The sequence below is a fragment of the Cricetulus griseus genome, chromosome 3 (assembly GCF_003668045.3).
Source record: "Cricetulus griseus strain 17A/GY chromosome 3, alternate assembly CriGri-PICRH-1.0, whole genome shotgun sequence".
Taxonomy (NCBI): domain Eukaryota; kingdom Metazoa; phylum Chordata; class Mammalia; order Rodentia; family Cricetidae; genus Cricetulus; species Cricetulus griseus.
In genome coordinates, this window is record NC_048596.1 from 37,024,812 (window position 1) to 37,034,535 (window position 9,724).

Here is a 9,724-nt window from a genome sequence, read left to right on the forward strand (position 1 = left end):
AGTGAAAGTCTGAGCACCGACTGCATGCTTGAAACAGTGAGATGGGATGTTTACCCACCTGAGACTTAACGGAACTTGTAGTATGCCCTGGCTGCTGTAGCAGATGGAAGCTGAGGTGTCTACTGTTAGGACTGCCTCATAGATCATTCCTGGGCTTCTTAACTCTCACTTTACATGTCTGACTGCTTTCCAAGGCAAGGGAGGATATCCACACCCTGCTGTAGTGATTGTTATAGCATGATATATTTTACTCTTTTGTGGGGGGAAGGGAGCGATACCCAGCTCCAAATAACTCACTCACAAAGTCTTATTCTTATTTATAAATGCCCAGCCTTAGCTTGGCTTGTTTCTAGCCAGCTTTTTTAAACTTAAATTTCCCATCTACTTTTTGCCTCTGGGCTTTTAACTTGATTTCTGTGTGCCTTACATTCCTTACTCCATGGCTGGCTGGGTGGTGGCCCCTGGTATCCCCCTCTCCTTGTTCTCTCATTGCTCCTCCTATTTTTGTTTTGTTTTGTTTTTCAAGACAGTGTTTCTCTGTATAGCTTTGGAGCCTGTCCTGGCACTTGTTCTGTAGACCAGGCTGGCCTTGAACTGAGAGATCCGCCTGCCTCTGCCTCCCAAATGCTCTGCTCCTATTTTAACTCTCTACCTGCCAGTCCTGTCTAGCCTTTCTCCTGCCTCACAATTGGCCATTCAGCTCTTTTATTAGGATCATCGGGTGTTTTCGACACACAAAGAACCACAGCTTCACTGAGTTAAACAAATGTAGCATAAACAAAAGTCACACACCTTAAAATAATATTCTGCCACCCTGCTGGGTGAGAGATCATCCTAGCACCAAGCATGGTGGTGCAATTCTGTTGTCCTGGGACTTTGAACTTCAAGGCTCAAAGGTAACAAAAGCAATTAAGTTTGGGCTTGAGTTTTTTGTCATTTGCTTTTGAGACATTGATATGTAGCCCAGACTGACCTTGAGTTTAAAACAATTCTGTCTTTGTCTCCCAAATGTTAGGGTTGCAAATGTGCCACCAAACTTGACAATAATTAAAATTTTGATAGCAGGCTGCCCAGGTTTTGCACTACACAATTTAAGACACCACTATCCAGAGATGACAGTAACTAGGCTGGGATATAAATGATGCCACCCACCAAGAAATGTTCAGAATATAAGGCTACAGCAGGAGATCACAAATTCAAGTCTAGCCTGGGTCACACAAGACCCTGTCTCCACTCATATTCTAGCCAGGTATGGTAGCACATGTCTTTAATCTCGGCACTCAGGAGCCGTGGGCAGGAAGATCTTTTGAGTTTGAAGCCAGCCTAGTCTACATAGTGAGTTTTAGGCCAGCCAGACCCTGTATCAAAAAACAAAAGATAAACTCATATCTGGAAGCAAGCTGAAAAAAAGAAAAACACTACATTATGAGCCACAACTCAAGCCGAAGACCCAAGAGCATCACCTCACTCTCTATGGTCTAGTCACCACAGGCAAGGTTGCTACCTTTTCAGTCTGAATTTTAGAAAGCTATTTTGTTGTTTATAGTGATATATTATTTATGATTTATTAAAGCTTGCCTGAGGATTCAGAAAGCAAAGTCAGCCTTAGGCTATAGAGATCAGGCAGTGGTGGTACACACTGCTAATCCCAGGACTCAGGAGACAAAGGCAGATGGATCTCTCTGAGTTCAAGGCCACCCAGGGCTACAAGAGATTGAATCAGTCTAAAAGTAACAGAGCTCGCACCTTTAATCCCAGCATTAGAGAGGTATAAAAGATAGGATCAGGGTCTTCAGTAAGTATCAGGATTAGTCTCTAGCCATATTGAGGAGAGCATAGCAGTCTGAGTGAATCTGAGGAGCAGTGAAGTCAGGAGCAGTTTGAGGATTGCCCCTTTGGTCTGAGCTGAGGTAGGGGTAAGAGCTAGTGGCTGGCTTCTTTGCTTTTCTGACCTTCAGCTTGAAGCTTGAATCCCAATATCTGTCTCTGGGTCTTTTATTTTTCGTGCTACAGGTGTGTGTGTGTGTGTGTGTGTGTGTGTGTGTGTGTAAAGATTTTATTGATTTATTATGTATACAGTCTTCTGCCTGCATGCCAGCAGAGGGCACCAGATCTCATTAAAGGTGGTTGTGAGCCACCATGTGGTTGCTGGGAATTGAACTCAGGACCTCTGGAAGAGCAGTCAGTGCCTTAACCACTGAGCCATCTCTCCAGCCCCTGCAGTTGTTTTTCTACTTTCTTTTTTCTTTCTTTCTTTCTTTCTTTCTTTTTTTTTTTTTGTGGTGCTGGGAATTGTGCATGCTGGGTAAGTGGTTTGTTACTAAACCACACCCCCCAACTTCTCCGAGAGAGAGAGAGAAAAAGAGAGAGAGAGAGAGAGAGAGAGAGAGAGAGAGAGAGAGCATGTGTACGTGAAGTTTTATAAGTTTGATGTTTTCATTAAATAATAAGTTTACAATATGTCTTCTCCTATTACACTTGCCCAAATTTTAAACCCTGTAGCCACCCCCCAAAGACCAGTGTCTGTAGAGATGAAGTTTGTGGAGATCCAGGATTGCCAAGGTATGCTATCTTCCATCCTCTAAGGTAAAAGCAACAGGAAATAATTTGCAGTTGCACTCTTTTTTTTATTTTTTTAAGGTTTTATTTATTTATTATTTATACAACATTCTGCTTCCGTGTGTATCTGCACACCAGAAGACGGCACCAGATCTCATAACAGATGGTTGTGAGTCACCATGTGGTGCTGAGAATTGAACTCAGGTCCTCTGGAAGAGCAGTCAGTGCTCTTAACCTCTGAGCCATCTCTCCAGCCCTCCAGTTGCACTCTTGGCGCAGATTTGTCTTTTACAAACTGAAGCAGCTCCCTGCCACACAGAGATGGAAGGAGGCACAAAGCTATGGAGCATCTCATGAATGTAGGCTACTTTTTGGCTGGGGATTAAGTTGGGTTGGTAGAGTGCTTGCCTGGTGGGTTCAAAGTCCTAAGTTCTATGTCCCCAGCACTATGTAAGTGGCATGGTGACACATGCCTGGAATTGCAGCACTTAGGAGGTGGAGGCAGGAAAATCGGAAATTTAAGATCATAGCAAGTTCAAGATCAGCCTGTGCTATACACATCCTGCTTCCATGAGTAAATCTATGCCACTTTTTAAGGTAAGGTCATGACCGGGTGCATAAGAAATTGCTTGGAGGGGCTGAAGAAATGGTGACGTTGATAAAGTGCTTACCACAAAAACATGGTGACCTGAGTTCAGATCCCTAGCACCTTCATGAAAAAGTAGGGCTTGGCAGCACACACTTGTAATCTCAGTGCAGAGGTGGCAGGGACAGATGACTCTCGAGTTCCTGGCCTTGACCTCCAGAGCCACTGAAAGACCCTGCCAAAACAAAAGGTGGAGAGCAACTGAGAAGACGCCCATCATTTGTCATGAACCTCTCACCTCCAAGTGTGCACACATAAGTAAGTGTCAAGAATCCTTGGTTTAACCTAACTAGTTATTGGAGTAGATAGGAGTAGATACTGAGGCCTTGATTAAGGGCCTGCAGTGTGTACAGGGACTTACTTGTTGATTTTTTTTTTTCCTTCAGTACCAGGAACTTAGGGTTTCACATATGTTAGGCAAGCCTACCTCTGACCTATACTCCCAGTCCAGATACTCACTTTCTGAGTCCACATCTGCTAGAGACAGAATGCAGATTCCAATGTCCCGTCTCCCCTGCTCGTGTCAATTAAGAAATAGAATGTACCAGAACAGATTCATTGAACCATTTATGAGAATGTTGAGAAAAACATCTGTACCCACCAGCAACATTGCTTCCCAAGGACTTATCTAAGAAAGGAGTCAGGCATGACAGGCCATTGCAAGCACAGAGCTTAGTGTAAGCCACGCCTCTGAGGACAACTGGCATGGTCTGTCTTGGCACTGGGAAGCCCACCTGATGTTTTATTTTAGGGGCTGGAGAGATGGTTTGGTAGAGGACCAGAGTCCTCCTAGAGAGAAGTAGGGTCTTCAAATCCCAGCATCTATGTATGGCAGTTCTTAACTGCCTGTGACTCCAGCTCCAGGGGATCAGATGCCCTCTTCTTGTTTCTGCAAATACTTACACATATGTGGCATTTGTGTGACAAACTTCTCCTAGGGAGATGCAACACACATCTACTTACCCCAGATAGGGAACCCATGACAGACCAAAGTGCAGATACCACCAAAGTTCTACTTGGTGAACCAGTGAGTTTTATTGAGGTCACTTACAGGAATATGAGGGGGTTCCTTACAGGAGCAGAAATGACTCTCAAGACAGCTTCATCACCAAGGCCCACCCCAGTGTGGGTAACAGCTCAAAAAAGCAGGGAAACCTGGAGCACACTTCACAGCCTGTGGGCAGCTCAATAGGTTGGAGAGTGTCCTGTCCAAGTGACTCTGTCCAAACCTCCTCCAGGCAGCTTGAGCGGTCTCTGCTTCTCTCAGGCAGCTCGCCTGGTCTCAGTCTTCTTTGCAGCTTGTCTGAGAGGGACTTTCAGCTTTTATTGCTTTCTTTGGCAGGTAGGAGTCCAGTGCATCTGGTCAGTTTCAGGGACTTCCTGGAGCTGTTTTGAATGGTTTAAGGACCTTGCCTACATACTGGAATGTTTCAATCTCAGAGAAAACTATTACACAACAGGCATACATTCACACACATACATATATTAATTATATATATTTGCAGGCATACATTCACACATACATACACTAATTATATATATTTCACTTGGGGCAGATGCAGGTGGATCTCTGAGTTTGAAGCTAGCTTAGTCCACATATCAAGTTCCAGAACATAGTAAAACCCTGCCTCAAAGGGGGGAGAGGGGCTAAAAAGATGTCTCAGCAATTCCTAGCACCCACATGGTAGCTCACAAACACTGACAGACGCAAATAAACCTTTAAAAAAGAAACAATTGGTCTTTGCTAGCCTTCTCAATGGCAGGTGGGTGAAAGACCCCTTAGCTCGTTAAACAACAATAAAGCCTCATGCAGTTTGCAGCAAGCTTTCGACTCTGCATGGGGATTGGGGTGGCCAAGGTCCTGGGCTGAGATTCTGGAGGCCTGAGCTTTCCGGGGGTCTTAAATTTGGGGGCTCGTCCTGGATTTTCGACCACCCGTCACCTGAGTGGAGTCGATCTTGGAGCTGTCAAATGTAAAAAAAAAAAAAAAAAAAAAATCACACTGAGCAAAACCTGTGAAGCAAGCCAGTAAGCAGCACCCCTCCATGGCCTCTGCATCAGCTCCTGCCTCCAGGATCCGGCCCTGCTTGAGTTCCTGTCCTGACTTCCTTCACGATGATGGACTGACTATGATGTATGTGGAAGTGTAAGCCAAACAAACGCTTTCCTCCCCAACGCACTTTTGGTCTTTCATTGCAGCCATAGAAACTTGATCTAAGACAATAATACAGAATGAAATGTGACTAAAAAAGAAAAAAAAGAAAAAAAAAAGAAACAATTGCTGAAGAATCACTTGAATCCACCAATGAGCCAAACAAGGGTTTTCTGTGTTTAAAGGATTTTGTTCACTGTCATAATCATCATCATTATCATCATCATTATTATGATTTTTTTCAAGACAGGATTTCTCTGTATAGCTCTGACTGTTCTAGATCTCACAGTGTAAATCAGGCTGGCCTTGAACTCACAGAGATTTGCCTGCTTCTGCCTCCCAAGTGCTGGGATTAAAGGCGTGCACCACCAACGCCCGGCTTTCAAACATTCAAAATGCAATTTATTTTATTTCTTTCTTTTGTCGCTAGCATTTGGCATATCTAGAAGAGGCTAGAGGAAGTTAGAATCTATATCATTCAAAGTCTAAAACCAGGGAAGAAACGAACAATTTGAAATTCCTCATTTGGCCAGGTCCGGAATTAAAATCACATGTACTACAGGTGTTTTCAGTCAGAAATGCTGTGTTTTGTAACTAAGGAGCCCAAACTTGGACTTGACTAGTGAAGATTTACAGGTGCTGTCTGAAGAACAATACTAGCAGCCAATTGGCTGATTCTAGCATGTATACTGCTTGGCTTGTGAAAATTGTATAAATATTTCTTAAATCCAGCCTCCAGGTTCTCGGAAATCAGTTGCCTTCTTCTGATTCCCATGACTTGTTTAAACAAATACGCAACTTTTTTTCCTCTAAAAGATCACACACTTAAGTGTCAGCTGCCTGTGGGTAGAAACAGAGAAAACAGGCCCTGCTGTGAATTTACAAGCCAGTTGAGCAGCTGTGCTTCTTGGCTAAGAAAGCCCCACCCAGAACCCTGGAAGGGTGTATATGAGCCCATGGGGTAACAAGCACCCATCAGCTATATGTGACGTCATCTTTACTCATCCATTTGCTGATGATGCACCTGTTAAAGGTGGGGGCCACTAGAAAGCCACAACAGCCTCAGCTGAGGACCCTCACCCACTGACATGCCTTGCCAGAGCGTTTGGGGTAGGTAAAACAGGGCTTCCCTTGCGGGATGGAGTCTGAGTGACGCACAGAACTAGACCCAGGGACAGAACTTTAAAAAGGCCCCACCAGCCGAGGAGGAGGAGGCATTCTCAGAGAAGGCAGCCACACCCTCTCTGGTAGAATTTGGAAGTCACTGGAAGGTCTGAGAACTTTGCCCTCTCCCAACCTCAGGGCTGGCTGAAGCAGCTGGACTCGAAAAGGTCTGCAATGCCAACACTATGGCTTAAATAAATCCTAAGAGAAAGAGAATTCCTAAAATCTCTAAGATTAAAAAATAACAAGGGACTAGAGAGGTGGCTCAACAGTTAAGAAGAGCATTGGCTGCTCTTCCAGAGGTCCTGAGTTCAATTCCCAGCAACCACATGGTGGCTCACAACCATCTGTAATGAGATCTGGTGCCCTCTTCTGGTGTGCAAGCATACATGCAGATAGAACACGGTATACATAATAAATAAATCTTTTTTTTTTTTTTTTAAGTGTGATGTAAGGCTGTCCAGGCTTTGAGTTGCACAATTCAAGATGCCACTTGCCACAATGTCTGTAGGATGTAACTGATGCCACCAAGTACTGTACAGGACATTTAAGTGTGTCCATCTAACCCTGCTGGACCTTATCTTGCCGGTCCACCCACGATCCATCAGGATCCATGAAAACACCCTCGGATCTGCCTTCTCCAGACCCCAGCCAGTAACTTGCTGATCAGGTGCCCCTGTTAAATACCCTGAGTGCTCAGGCTGGAGAAGGCCAGCTCGACTCTCTTCCTTTCCTGCACTACACAGAAGCAAATGTAATGGAAAGATGGCTCAGGGGTTAAAGATTGAAGACATGGCTCAGTGGTTAGGAGTGCTTACTGGTTGCTTTTGCAACGGATCAGGGTTTGGTTCCCAGCATCCATGTGGTAGCTCAAAACTATCTGTAGTTCCAGCTCCAGGGGATCTGACACTCATTTCAGACCTTCCCAAGCACCAGGTTTTCATAAGATGTGCATACGTGTGAGCAAAAATTTCATATATATGAAAAGAAAAAAAGAATTGCAAGTTATACCAAAAAGTAGAAAATGACCCAAGTCTAAAGGAATGCTGTTCAAGTGTGCAAAGCCCTGGACCACAAGGGGAACAGAGTGAAGTCACACCCTGAGCAGCAAGGCAGGAGAGCAATCCAGAGCCCGGAGAGGACAGAAAATATTCTTTCTTCTTAAGGAGAATCAAGACCTTTGCTTTCTTCCTGCTCAGAGAGGGGGCTGAGGAGGATAATTACTTCTTGGATCTGGTGGTTATGTGCCTTCATGCCTTCAGAGGAGTGCAAGACTGTAGAAGGGGGAAGGAGGAAAGACTAGGGCTATTAATAGCTTTGGCTGTGCCTGAAGAATGACACAGGGCTCTACAGAACTGGAGGGTAGGGAGGCTGTGCAGGCGGCCACTTCCTTTGCTGTGCCCTGGTGCCAAGGCTTTGACATGGAAAGAGAAGGAGTCCCAAGAGCAGCTCGGAAAAGAGGGAGGTCCCCCAGAAGCTTGGGGAGGTGAGGTTCACTTGGGGAAGGCTGAAGACTCCCAAGAGTAACAACTCAGGGACACCCACATGGCTACAATCCCCAAAAGAACTTATTTTCACTAAGGTCAATTAGAAGCAGTGTGGAGATCGGTCATTAAAATTTAAACAATATTAAGCAAGGTGTGGTATTGCAAAGCAGTGATGCTAGCACTTAGGAGCCTGAAACAGGAGGGTTGCCACCAGTGTAGATGCAAAGTAGCTTCCAGGACAGCCTGGGACACAGAATGAGACCTTGTCTCAAAAAAAAAAAAAAAAAAAAGAAAGAAAAAGAAAAGAAAAGAAAAGCCTCCTTACCATGGTGGTACTTGCCTGTAATCCCAATACCTGGGAGGTGGAGGCAGGAGAATCAAAAGTTCTGGGGGCTGGAGAGATGCCTCAATGGTCAAGCATCCTCTTCCAGAGGTTCAGACTTTGTTCCCAGCACTCACTTTGGCAGATCACAACCATTGGTACTCTAGGTCCAGGGCATCCAACACCCTTTTCTGGCCCCTGTGGTCATTCAGGAATATATAGCCTGCACATAGATGTAGATTAAAATTTTCAAAATTTAAAATAAAAATATTTCAAGGCCAGTTTCAGCTACATAAGGAATTTGAGGCCAGCCTGGGCTACTTTAAGACCCTTTCTCAAAAAACTAGAATGAGATGATCATGGTTGAGGAAAGGATGGGGAGGGTTATTTAGACCAAAAATAAAAATGCATGAAAAACCTTCATGGAAATCAGTTATTTTTCTTGAAAAATAAATTTTTTTGCATAATATATTTTGATTACAGTTTTCCCAGTACCCACATGTCAGCCCATAACTGTCTGTAGCTCCAATTCCAGGGGATCTGTCACCGACACAGGCATGCAAGTAAGCAAGACACCAATGCACATAAAATAAGTAAATCTTTTTTAAAAAAAATAAAGAAATCCCCTAAAGACACAAAACCAGAAACTGTAATAGAGTAAAAACCTATAGGGTTAAAAAGAATACCCAGACAAAGCACTGAGACAAAAAAAAAAAAACCAAAAAAACAAAAACGAAACTCCAAATTACCAATGAGTTTGTTTTGCGTTGGCCATCTACTGCCGGGCATGGGGTCTGCCCTTATATATGGAAACTAACTACTTTGTAGTCTAATTTAAAACTATATTTTATAAGAGGGGAGCAGTTTTGTAAAGAGTCGAGGCCTGAGTCAATGTGTATGACATGGACACAGCCATTTCAAGGACAAAGGCCTCAGACCCATGGAAAATCCACAAAGCCTTCCCACTTGGTCAAACCGGGCAAGGTAAACCCTTCTGGTTCACGTGTGTGCAAAAACTGGCAACTACAGATTCCTCTTCCTGGAAGTTTACAGCTGGGGGCTGCTCACCTCCAGACTACTCAACTTCTCCCTACTGTGCTGTATAAAACAGATGTACCCAATATCTGGACTGTTGTAGTAGTTGGTGCCACCCATCACTGGGCACGCAGCTCACGTCACTCCAGCTTTTCTGTGTACATGGCTGTCATTTCTTCATTCCCTCACCATCCTAGTCAGAGTGTCAGGATCAAGGCAAGGTAATGTAGCAGAGTTTGAACACAGGTACCCTGTAGGAGTAGACATGTTTCCCTGAGAAGACATGAATTATTACATGCAAATATCTCCATGCATGTGGTATTAAAAAAATCTCAATGCAGGCTGCATTGAGAAAACAT